Here is a 12,097-nt window from a genome sequence, read left to right on the forward strand (position 1 = left end):
GTTGCTGCAGGGGAATAGTTGATGGGAAGCATTTTCATCAATGGCTCTGTCATAACTATGAAGGGAAGGGTAACAGCTCTCTGTGTACAGAGACTCCAAATCCTTTTACCTGTAAAGGGTTAAGAAGCTCGGGTAACCTGGCTGACACCTGACCCAAGGACCAATAAGGAGACAAGATACTTTCAAATCTTGGGGGGGGGAAAGGCTTTTGTGTGTGCTCTTTGTTTTAAGGGGTGGTTCGCTCTTGGGACTGAGAGGGACCAGACATCAATCCAGGTTCTCCCCATCTTTCTAAACAAGTCTCTCCTATTTCAAACTAGTAAGTAAAAAGACAGCAAGGCGTCTTAGATTTACTTTGTTTTCTCAACTTGTAAATGTACCTTTTTACCAGAGTGTGTATCTTTGTTTGCTGTACTTTGAACCTAAGACAGAGGGGGGTCCTCTGAGCTCTTTAAGTTTGATTACCCTGTAAAGTTATTCTCCATACTGATTTTACAGAGATGATTTTTACCTTTTTCTTTAATTAAAAGCCTTCTTTTTTAAGAACCAGATTGATTTCTCCTTGTTTTAAGATCCAAGGGGGTTTGGATCTGTATTCACCAGGAGTTGGTGAAAGGAGGGTGGGAGGAAGGAGGGGGGATGGTTAATTTCTCCTTGTTTTAAGATCCAAGGGGGTTTAGATCTGTGTTCACCAGGGAATTGGTGAAAGGTTTCTCAAGGCTTCCCAGGGAGGGAATTCTTGTGATGGTGGCAGCGGACCAAAGCTAAGCTGGTAGATAAGCTTAGAAGTTTTCATGCAGGCCCCTACATTTGAACCCTAAAGTTCAAAGTGGGGATCCAGCCTTGACACACCCCCTTCCCCAAGGCCCGTCCCTACCTCTCTCTGCCTGCTCTACGGAGCACCGAGCACACTGCCGCTCTTCCCCCTCCCCCTCGCAAGGGCCATCGCCGGCTGGGACCCCCCCCCCGACCGCTCTCCCCTGCGGGGGCAGGAGGCAGAAGTTTGGTCCTGCGGCAGCCAAGCTTCCCTCTTCCCCCGCTTCTTCCCCCAGCTTGGTGCATTCCGGCCCCTCCTCCTCTCACCAGGCAGGCAGCGTGCCACTCAAAATCGGCTCGCGAGCCGTAGGTTGCCGACCCCTGGCCTAAGGTTTTAACTTTACTTCTTTCTCTACATCGGAAGTCTAGGTCTCACTAGTCTTGAGAAGATAACATGAAGACAGCAAAACCTGAGCAATTGAGATAGAAACAGGTTTTTTTTCAGATTGTTTCAAACTCTTGTTTATTGGAGTTTTGTTTACCCTTTTTAATTCAAATGTCAGAAAAAAAACAGGTGGAAGAAAAGCTCTTTGTTAAAGTATGAAACACCTCCTCCTCCTCAACTGAGGGCTGAGAAAGCTCCCACTTCACTTCTCTGGTCCTCCAAAAAGTCCCCCAACAAAACAAGAAATGACCAGACCTGATATTTCTAATATGGAAAAAACAAAACAAAACAGCCTTACACTTTTCGAGCAGTAAAAGAGGTCACAGGCTCAACTGTCTCACTCTTCCGTAGGTCATCGTTAATACAAAATGCTGGACTACGCAGAACCATGTGTGTGCTCTGCTCACCTTTCCTATTGCTAGTTGCCCTACTGCATTCAGCCTGCTAAATTTCCTCATTCCCCTCTCTAATATTGCTTCCAAAAAGAGCATTTTGTTCAAGACGGGGGTGGCAAATTTTTGCCATCCTCGTCTAGTGTGGAAGTGCTTTGTACCACAGTTATTCCTTAAAAGTGGAGTAGCACAAATTGTCCCCTTACATGGAACATCACTTTGGTGGCTAAGAGGGGAACACAAGCAGAAAGAGAAAGTTGTAGACAGTAACAGCGTTAAAGAATGTATCAGCACAATATTTTCATAGCTTCATTCACGCAGATAAGATGAAAAGGACAAAAATGAAACTATTTCTCTTTGTACAAGTGGCAACAAGCAGGTGCTTGATGCAGTGATACCACTTTAATACCACTGCTTTTCTTCCTTAAAGATGAATGAAATAGATACTTTGCTTGCTAGATTCCAAAAGACAAATCTACTCCCACAGAAGAAATATATTTTTAGGCTCCAGGGCATTTCTGGAGGTGCTAAATCAGGATCCTATAAAACAGTCTTCTCTGTTTCAGGAAGGAGATGGGAAACCAGTTTGCAGGACTGGAAGAATACAAAGAATACAGAGATATTGCAAAAGAGCTTTGATTTCTTTCATGAAAGAATAGACTGTTAAAATTAACCATGTGGAAATGAGTGTGACTTATTGACTGTGTTACAAAGTGCCAACCTGACTTGTGACGCACTTTGCTTTTGAACAGGTCAAAAACCAACAAGATGATTCTCAGCTAGTTGAAAGTGGAGAATGCTGGCTTTGTTCTTTTGTAAATTTGTATGGAGTTTCTGAAAAAGTTTTGTTTGGCAATCAGTGCCTATTCTTGCTAAGTGGAGAAGAGAAAACTGCACCCATTTTACTCAGCCCAAGAGATTCTGAGCCAAATCTATCCCCGGTGTAATTCTGATAGAGTCAAAGGAGTTGCACCGTTGAAAAACAGGACCCAAAATGTTCTCAAGGTAGAAGTTGGTCAAATAATAGGTGTTACCTCACTCACCCATCTTTCTCAAGGTAAGAAGCACTTGTCACCATGAATAAACTGTGATATATTTATTTAAAACAACTAATTACAATTGGCTTTTCTGAGCCTAGTGCTGGAGGCCACTATGATGCTAGAAAATGTCAGTCCAGTGTTTAAACATGATTTAAAGGCCCACTCCTGCAAACACTCACTAAAAACATGAGCCTGTGGAAGCCAACCAGTATGGCCAATAGTAAATTTTTGCAGATCCAGTCCTAAGACTATGATGCCAAAGACTTTTACAGGGAAGCAGACCCATGAGACTACATGTGTGAAAAATTACGTACCTCCAAACGTTTTTGCAGGATTGGGTCCAAAACATGTAACCCAATTTTTAGTCTGCTTTGCCAAAGAAACACTTTCACATAGTTTAAAATTTATAAAAGAGTTTACAAGTCTTAATAGAAACCAAGACTTTTGGGGGGGTGGGTTGTGTTTTTGTATTTTCTAAACACTTCAGTGGGGAAAAAAATTGTTTTGATGCAAGCCTCCCCCTGCAATCTTTGGCATTGTGGTATATAGCAGAATCAGGGAAATGGAACTGAATAGAAACAAAAACATAACTGAGTAGTCTAGTTTCACAGTTGAAAGAAATACAAACAAACAGCCTAAGATGCGAAAAGCTTATTTAAAAAAAAAAATTACTACTCAAGTACATTATTAGTAATGCTACAAATTGTTTGTAAAACTACGTGAAAACAAGAAGCAACTACAAGAAGACAAGGAACTTAAAAATCATTTTTAATTGTCAAATATCTCTTTAACGGGCAGAAGAAAACCTTATATTCTTTGTATTTTACAAAAGAAATGTTTTGATTTAATAATCAGGTGTTCCCTTTTGTTAGTATGTATCTTGGAAACTGGTTTAGAGTTTTTCTCTCTGAGCTCCCACACTGCTTCCATCACAAAGTATGCCACATTTCAGCAAGATGTCTGTCTCCAGCACTAGGCTCTAATTAAGAACTTTAATCCTCAAAACATTGTCTAATCCTTAGAGATTAGCCAGCGTCCCTTGGATTAAGACTAGCCAATTCCACTGTGGGTGAGAGAGGTACAGCAACAGGAAGAGGGACCATTTGCAGCCACTGGGATGAGGCACTGACTCAGGATTCTTGGTCATCCACCCACCCACTGCCAGACTGCAAGAGGAGGAAATGACACAGCAACAGATGGGATCAGGAAAGGGGGGAAGAACCAGTGTCACACAGGGCCTGATCCAAAGCCCTCTGAAGTCAACTCCCACTAAATTCAGAGTAGGCTTTGAATCAGCACCATAATACAGAGCAGGGAACCAATGAAAAGGCTTTGAGGAATGGGGGTAGAGAGAGAACAAACTTCAGTTGAGAATTTTCAGGACAATCACACTATTGGATTAAAGCAACACCTATCACATTTATTCATGCTTACAAGTGCTTCTGACCACAGAACACATGTCTAGTTTCAGAGCCAGTGCTGGCCCAGCGGGGGCACTAAACAGGAATCCCCCCCCCCACATACTAATAATGTGTGGGGGGCTTGCTGCTTGGGGCCCTAAGCAATTGCTTAGTCTACTTATGCCTAGCGCCAGCTCTGGCTAGTTTTCTCCGACTGCTGCCATGCATTCCATTTCTTAATCTCCTGCATTTGGAAGCACTTCCCACAATACCATTAGTTTTTTGTGACTCACCAGAAATGGAATTAGGAAAGATGCCCAGAAAGAAGATGTATAATTGGCATATCTCCTGGTTGTTACCTACTTCGAGAGGAAAGAAAAACACTTTTCTGAAGTCAGAGGAAAGTGAGCTGGATGTGCTCTCAGTAAAGCTGGTGCCTCCAGCAAAGCTGCATGTGTCACACAGAAGTAAAATGTTTAGCAAGGCTAAACAATGGAATACCATGGAGGAAACAGATTTTGCACGTTCCAATGAGTTATAGTAGTGCTATGTTTGATATTTAATTTTTGTGTGTGCGTGTCTGACTGCTTTAACTTACCCAGCTCTTAACATGGTCATCACAAGAACAGGCTTGTTCCTATCAATATTACCTTCATGTGGTAGCAGCATGCAAAGTTTCCCTATGTTATTATTAGTGTTGTTGCTTTACTACACCTCCTCTGGGTTTGTAAACATTACACAGACAGTTGTCCCACTTCTAAATGGATTTTAGAACTCCCATCATATACACAGCATCATGTTCTGGAGATTACGAATTTGTTTTATACTGTGCCATCCTCCATCCCACCTTGTATAGTCAATGTAATCTTTGTCTCCTTATCAAAGCAATCTTGACAGCAGAGAAGAGTATCTGTTTAGACATTCCTTGTTTGTTACATGCCATGTGGAAAATGGCTATTCACAATATGTCCAAGATCTAGGACAAATACTGTATTATTTTAATATTAACACTTCAATTTTCTGTACAGTGGACTCTGCTGAAGAATTGATAGACATCACAAAGGCACATAAAAATCATCAAAATAACTTACTCTCAGGCCAAGACCTTGTAAGTCAAGTTTAATCAGACAATACAAGGTTTACAGCCAAGTTATAAATCCCTGAGAATGGATTTAATTCACAGCACCTCACTGCTGGCCTCAGAGTGAAGCTTGGTGTACTGATCCAAGATCAATGGTGAATAAATAATGTAACATGAATTGGTGTTCATTGTTGAAGCCCTTAATTTAGTCACGAAGAAAATGAATGTAGACCCACTGGAAAAGCAGAAACACAGTTAACAGATTTGAAACTAGGGCACCTTTAGCTTGTGAAGTAAAGAGGGCTAAAATGTATTTGATAGGTTACACTGGGGGACCAGGACCTCGGTAGCATCCCATCAGATTTTACTTTTTAGAAGCGCAACGTCCCCTGTCCACTTAGCAGTTGCTTATCGTGGCTTCATAGATAATTTCTTTTCTATCTTTAATGCTACCAGAGCTGATGGTCATAATCCTGTTTGTATGGCACAGAAATTAAGCCTTCCCTAACTATATTTTGAGAGAGAGAGAGAGAGAGAGAGAACACCACCATTGACAACAATGATCAGCAACATGTACCACAAACCAGTGCTGAAGATAATTTAGCTGCTGCTATAGACAGGGAAAAAACATTTTCAGCACCATTATAAAAAGCATTCCTGAGACTTGGTTTTATCAAGCGATAGGTCAATCACCTAGAGACTGAAGAGTCAATTACTGGCTCTGTCATAGGCTTACTGTGTGACCTTAGACTTCATTTCTCACATCGGTAGGACAGGGATAATAAAACTTCTTTAACTTGGAGAGGGGTTTCAAGGATTAATAGAAAATGCTCTGAGATTCCCATACAACAGACACTAGAGAAGTGTTATTGTACTGCCATTTACAGCAAGGATACATAAAAAGCAGTGGAATAAAGATGGTTCATTGACCAAAAGTCTGTGCTGATGTAGGAAATGTTATAATAAATTTACGTAGCAAACATTACATAGGTTAAGGCCCTTTATCTGTGCCTAGTGCAACATCAAGAAAATATTTGACACCATACAAAAAACACAAATAATCAGTGGTTGCACACTGACTTCATAATGCAATATGGTGAAAGAGAGGGTCCAGAAAGAGACTGATTTTTTAGCTGGAGTAAACTTACATACCCAAGGCTTGCTCCAGTATCATACTCTGGCATGCAATGCTCCATGCATGTGTGCACACACACACACTCACAGAGTAAAAATAATAAACAGATTTTAAAAAGGAAAATATCTCTGGATGAACTATAATATTCTTCCTGTCAACTGCAAAACTAGTTACCCTTTCGGTTTCTACTAGCCAGTATTCCAAGTGTTTATGGATGCCCCTGTTGCCACGGGAAGGCAGAGCTACTTTTATGAGGGTGGGTATTTATAACTATTAATCTAGGGATACTATTCCTGCCTGCTTCAGTTCGCTTTGCTAGTACTGGATGAATTCTAAGCTCTCCTTATCTAAAAGGGTTTCCCAGCCAACATAAATATGGACTTTTGCAATTATCTGAAAACACCAGGGTGGCAAGAGATGTTCAGTTTTCCTGCAGTGGTATTGATCTGGCAACCGGACATGGGCTCTGTCCTTAAGTCCCGGGCCAGCCCTGGGGCTGCCCTGTCAGTCAGAGTAGACATGATCCCTCACTGGGAGACATCGACATCATTTTTATTCTTAGCATTTCCTGTAACTTGTTGCATAAGGAAGAGCCACTGGGCTGGGTTTCACCTTAGCGGAGCTACAGCGGCCGGGTAAGACCGATGCACGTGCAGACGCAGCGGGAGGGGCGAAGCAGGGAAGGAGGAAGGCGAGGGGCAGCGCCGCTGTCCGGGAACCGGGACGCTCCCCCAAGCAGCCGGATTCTCCCCTAACCCCGAGAAGCTCCACGGCGGGGGGGTCCCTGCTAGCACCGCTCTCCCCCCCACCAGGCTGCAGCAGCCTCCCTGCCTGGGGACCTCCACTGCCCGCACCACCCCGGCTGCAGCTCCCTGCCCCCGGAGCCCCCCGGGGCTGCAGTAACAAACCTGGGCGGAGGGCGCGGCAGGCAGGTGGGCGCAGCCGCACGGCGAATCACTCCGGCGGGGCGGCCATGGGGGCGGGGGCTCCCGGCGGCTAGCAGCGCCCTGCAGCCCGCGCCGCCCAGCCACACGCCACGCAGCGGCACATGGCTCCGCTCGGAGACGCGCTGAGCAGCTCCGGCCCGGCAGCGGGGGCACCAGCCAACCGCGGCCGAGGGCGCAGCCAATGGCCCCCGCGGCAGCGCCCATGTGATCGCCAGTCCCCTCCCCGCTGCGCTGCGCCGCACCCCTGCGCTGCCAGGGCTCAGGTGCTCCGGAGCCGCTCGCTGCAGGTGCATGCGACCCTCCCTCGCTGCCGGGCTGCTCGGGGCCCCGCTGCAGGACCCGGGGCGGTGCAGGGAAGAGAGAGCAATAGGTTGCCCCCCCCTGGGGTGTTTTTCGCCTGCTTCTAGGTCCGCTGCTTGCAGGATCGCCACAGCTGCTGCTGCTCCAGCCTCACCGCGCCCCGAGAGCCCGGCCCAAGTTCCAGGGCCCCCTTCCGAGCCCAGCTTCCCCACGGTGCGGGGCACTGGGACTTTGGGCAAGTTACCTAATGCCGCCGTGTCTCGTTGGCTGTCTCTGACACAGGGAGAACAGCGACAGAGGGACTGTGAGGGGTACCGTTGAGCACCCCAAAGGGAAGGGCAAAGTCTTAGTGGTAAACAACTCCATGGACACTCAGGACTTCGTAAATGTCACTGTGCTAAGCACCTTGGCCACGTGGGGCTGCCTGGCAATACAGAGGATGGATTTCAGATCCTCTGTTCCAAAACCACAGGCAGAGCTTTCGCTACAGGAGAATGTTTTTGAGCCATATGGGGCATAGGACACACAGCCAAGCACTTTGGACTCTACACAGGCAGTGGAATATGTGTACCTCCCCCCCCCCCCCATACAATTCATTATAGTTTTATTATAAGAACATGGCAAGAATCTCAGTGCTCTGAGAACTCTGTCCCAGGTCCTGCAGGTTATTAACTCTGGGCACATGAATAGTCCCACTGAAAACAATATCATTGACTCACATGCCTAAAAATAAATATGTTCATAAATGTTTGCAGGATGGAGGCCTATAATTCTTATTAGCTCTTTTAATGTTCTTTCTATAAGTCAATCATATCTTTACCTTTAACACATTTAGAACTTTAAGGTTCCTTCTGTATAAAGAGGCAGCTGAAGGCAATTTAAACTCCCTATTCAGATTGTGGCGAGACAAGGTGGGTTAGGTAATATCTGTTAGTGGATCAGTTTCCATTGTGGGAGTGAGACAAGCATTTGAACTTCATGGAGCTCTTCCTCAGGTCTAGGAAAGATACTCAGGGCTTCTCTGCACCTCGCAGCTATTAGCGACAAAGCTGTGTCGACACAGCCTTGTCGCTAAAAGTCAGTGTCCGTAAACGCTCGTTTTTGGTACTTTGTTGGCACTTTTGCCGACAAAATACTTCCAGCCCCGCAAGCAGCTTTAGCTTTGGCAGCAGGTGTGCGTGGGCAAAACTTTTGTCTTGGGGGGGAACGGGACTTTTTTGAGTACCTGTGAAAGCCAAAAGTTTTGTCAACAACTTTGCAGTGTAGACAAGCCCTCAGAGGGTCACAGCTAAGCACAAAAACAACAAGGAGTCTGGTGGCACCTTAAAGACTAACAGATTTATTTGGGCATAAGCTTTCGTGGGTAAAAACCTCACTTCTTCAGATGCATAGAGTGAAAGTTACAGATGCAGGCAGTTAGTCCATATCTAAGGGACTATTCAAGGTAAAGTGGCCCATTAACTCCCCTGTAGTCATAGGACATAAAGAGGGGTTAATGAGTTACAGATTGTTGTAATAAGCCATAAATCTAGTGTCTTTATTAGGACCATGATTTTTAGTGTCTAGCAAGGTTATGAATTTAAGATCCCAGGCTCATCTTTTGAAGGTGTGGTGTGGGTTTCCTTTAAGGATGAGGATTTATAGGTCAGAGATAGAGTGATTGCTTGTGAAAAGTGTTCACCCATCAGGGATGTGGTGTACATTATCCAGTGCACTAAATGCCCCCAACAACTGTGGATGAAACGAGACACTCACTCACTCGGGTCTGGAATGAGCTCACATAGGAAAATGATAAAAGACAAAAACACAGAAGTTAGTCCAGTAGAAGATATTACCTCACCCACATTGTCTCTCTAATATCCTTGGACGGACACAGCTATAAGATCACTGCATGTTTAGGTTTTGGAAAGAAAAGCTTTAAAAGACTATAACTTTTAAAAACAAATATTTCAGTGGCAACATAATTTTGGTTTGGAGTTAAATGTTTCCTGCAGAGTTTGCAACCCAAACATTGTTGTATTGTGCTAGTGCTTGAGTACCAGAAACAACAGCAAAACACTTATAAACAAAATAAAGCCAAACAGTTTGTTTCATTGTCCAAGTGAAATGCAATAGGAAACTACCACCATAAATGGCGTAAAGTACATTTGAATTTTAAAATCTGTTCAATTTTAATAATCTAAAGGATTATTTGCAATCAGGAACTTTTGGTAACTCTCCTTTGGTTCATCCATGTGGTGCTAATTACAGGCCCTGGAAAGTGGGGGGAGGGATCAAAAGGTAGGTTTATACCACCTTTGCCCTCCCTCCTTCCATGGGACTCCAGGGTCTGCAATAATCTACATTCATTTATGACAGCCTTTTAGAAGCTGTTACATTCACAGGGGTTCCCAAACACGTACACTGCTCTCCAGCAATACCCCTTCACTGGGGAAGTTGGAATGGGGTGCTAAGTGCTATCCAGTTAGGGATCTCCAGCTGCCTGGTTAAGGCCGCTTTATGGCCCAGTTGGCCCTTTGCTTTTTTAAAATCTGATTATTTGTAACGTGCTCTTCTCCATTTAAAGCTCTTTAAAGTTCTAGAGGAAGGACCTCTTTAGCAGCATCAGCTTCAGAGAACAAAGGAAAATTAGGTCAACTCTATATAGCTTTCATCTTTTAGCACCGTTTTCATCAATTTATTTTAATTTACTTCAGTTCTGTTTTTAGCTCAGCTCCTGTTTAGAATAATTAGTTGTAATTTATTTTAAACTGTTTTTTAGAAAGTGAAGTCTGGCTTTTGGTGATTTTTCTCTCTTAGATCATCACTTATATTATTTTTGGCCAGCTTTGGAAAGTCTCACAAGTTTAACCTTGGTAGGGTAATTTGTTTTGTTTTAAACTGACATAGAGGCCATGCTTATGTGGGGTCTCTGCTACTGGGGCTCCATGCAGTGAAGGATTAATAGAGATAAAAGCAGTCCATGGTGGTAAACATCAAGAGAGGTGAAGACAGATAATAAAAAGAGTCAGTAATTGGGAAATCCTGAATTTTTCTGCCAGCTGTCTACAATCAAGCATAAAAAGATTTTTACCAACTCAGAACTTGCCAAAACTAGCTGGATCCACATAAGTTTAGTGTCAAATCAAAGGAATTTTGCTAAATCCAGATGTACTAGCAAGAAATTTTTTTATCCAGGAGCAGTAAGTGAGAAAACAGCTAGAACCAGAGAGATCTAGATACAATTAGAGCCCAGTTCTGACACAAACATGTAGTAGGTGCTGTAATGGAGTGTAAAAGGCTCACCTCCTACAGAACATATGGTTTTTATCTCTTAGTTACATGTCTCAGAGGTAACTATAACTCTTTAAGCTCTATGCCTCCCTTATTTTAAAACTTTCCTGCCACACAAACTCTTAACATTTCCCCAGTTTTGAGTGTGATGTTTGCCTTCTTCAGAACAGTCTCCTTTAGGCCCAATTCCTTATTGCCCTATGGCCCCTTTTGCCAGATAGGAGCCCCTATGCCTGGCACATGGGTGGTTGTCTCTCCTCTCCACAGGATGTGAGGCATTCCGAGATGTGATGGAGGAAGGAGGTGGTGGTTCTGGCTCATGGCAATCAGGCCCGGCCAGGGCAAACCTGTCCCCCCAGCTTCTCTGCTTTCCTGCAGTGGTCCACAGCTGGCCATTGCTACAGGAGTATGAGTTAGAGTGGCCCTCAAGTTATGCTATCTAAGAAAAGATATAGGAGAAACAGAAGGGGGTTCCCTGAACCTGAAAAGCCCATGAACGGAAGGCACAAACTGCATCAGCTCAGTCCCTGGGTAGGAATGAATCTGACCCTTTACGATAAAGAAAACGAGTGAGCCTTGCAAATTTGCACTAATGGCTGCAGGAGGCATTAAAGATTGCTGAATTTTGTGAATTAGTGACTACATTAGCAAGCAAAAATACAGTGACAGTGCATCACAGAATGTAATTTATTCATTTCATTTTACAACTGCAGTTTAGTTTTAATTAGGCTAATTTTCTAGTCTTAATTAACCTAAATCATTTTGTGCCATCTGCAAATTTTGCCACCTCACCAGTCCCTGCTTTCTCAAATCATTAATAAATACATTAGAGAATATCAGCCATACCAGGGATCTCTGGGGTACCTGCTCTGCATTTTGCCAGGTTGAGAAATTGACCATTTATTCCTAGATAATTTCTAATAAAGGACAGCATTCTACCTCTCTCCCAAAGACAATATATTTCCTCTTGTGAGAGACACTGTGTGGAGAATGAGGGAAATAGCCATTTTATTTTTTTTAAATATCATGTGCATCTCAGTTTACCTGTGTGATATTGTCCTGCCTGGCTGCATAGAGTTAAATCAAAGGAGGCTGCGAGGGGGAAACCAACAAGAAACAGAACAATGGTAAAGATAAGTTTCAGAGTAGCAGCCGTGTTAGTCTGTATCCTCAAAAAGAACAGGAGTACTTGTGCCACCTTAGAGAAGAACAAATTTATTTGAGCATAAGCTTTCGTGGGCTACAGCCCACTTCTTCAGATGCATAGAATGGAACATATATTGAGGAGATATATATACACATACAGAGAGCATGAAAAAGTGGGAGTT

At 43.7% G+C, this 12,097-nt stretch overlaps 1 protein-coding gene across 1 annotated transcript in view; it reads right to left on the reverse strand.

Moving 5' to 3' along the window:
• The window catches only part of LOC112109892 (volume-regulated anion channel subunit LRRC8D), a 95,946-nt gene extending 88,724 nt beyond the window's left edge, over positions 1-7,222 (reverse strand). Inside the window, exon 1 of the mRNA XM_024204619.2 lies at positions 7,158-7,222. The gene's annotated coding sequence lies outside the window, so the exon portion shown is untranslated. The remainder of the gene's footprint in view (positions 1-7,157) is intronic.
• Between the last annotated feature and the right edge of the window lie 4,875 nt (positions 7,223-12,097).

This window comes from Terrapene carolina, unplaced genomic scaffold, assembly GCF_002925995.2.
Source record: "Terrapene carolina triunguis isolate 2854851 unplaced genomic scaffold, T_m_triunguis-2.0 Scaffold211, whole genome shotgun sequence".
NCBI classification, from domain to species: domain Eukaryota; kingdom Metazoa; phylum Chordata; order Testudines; family Emydidae; genus Terrapene; species Terrapene triunguis.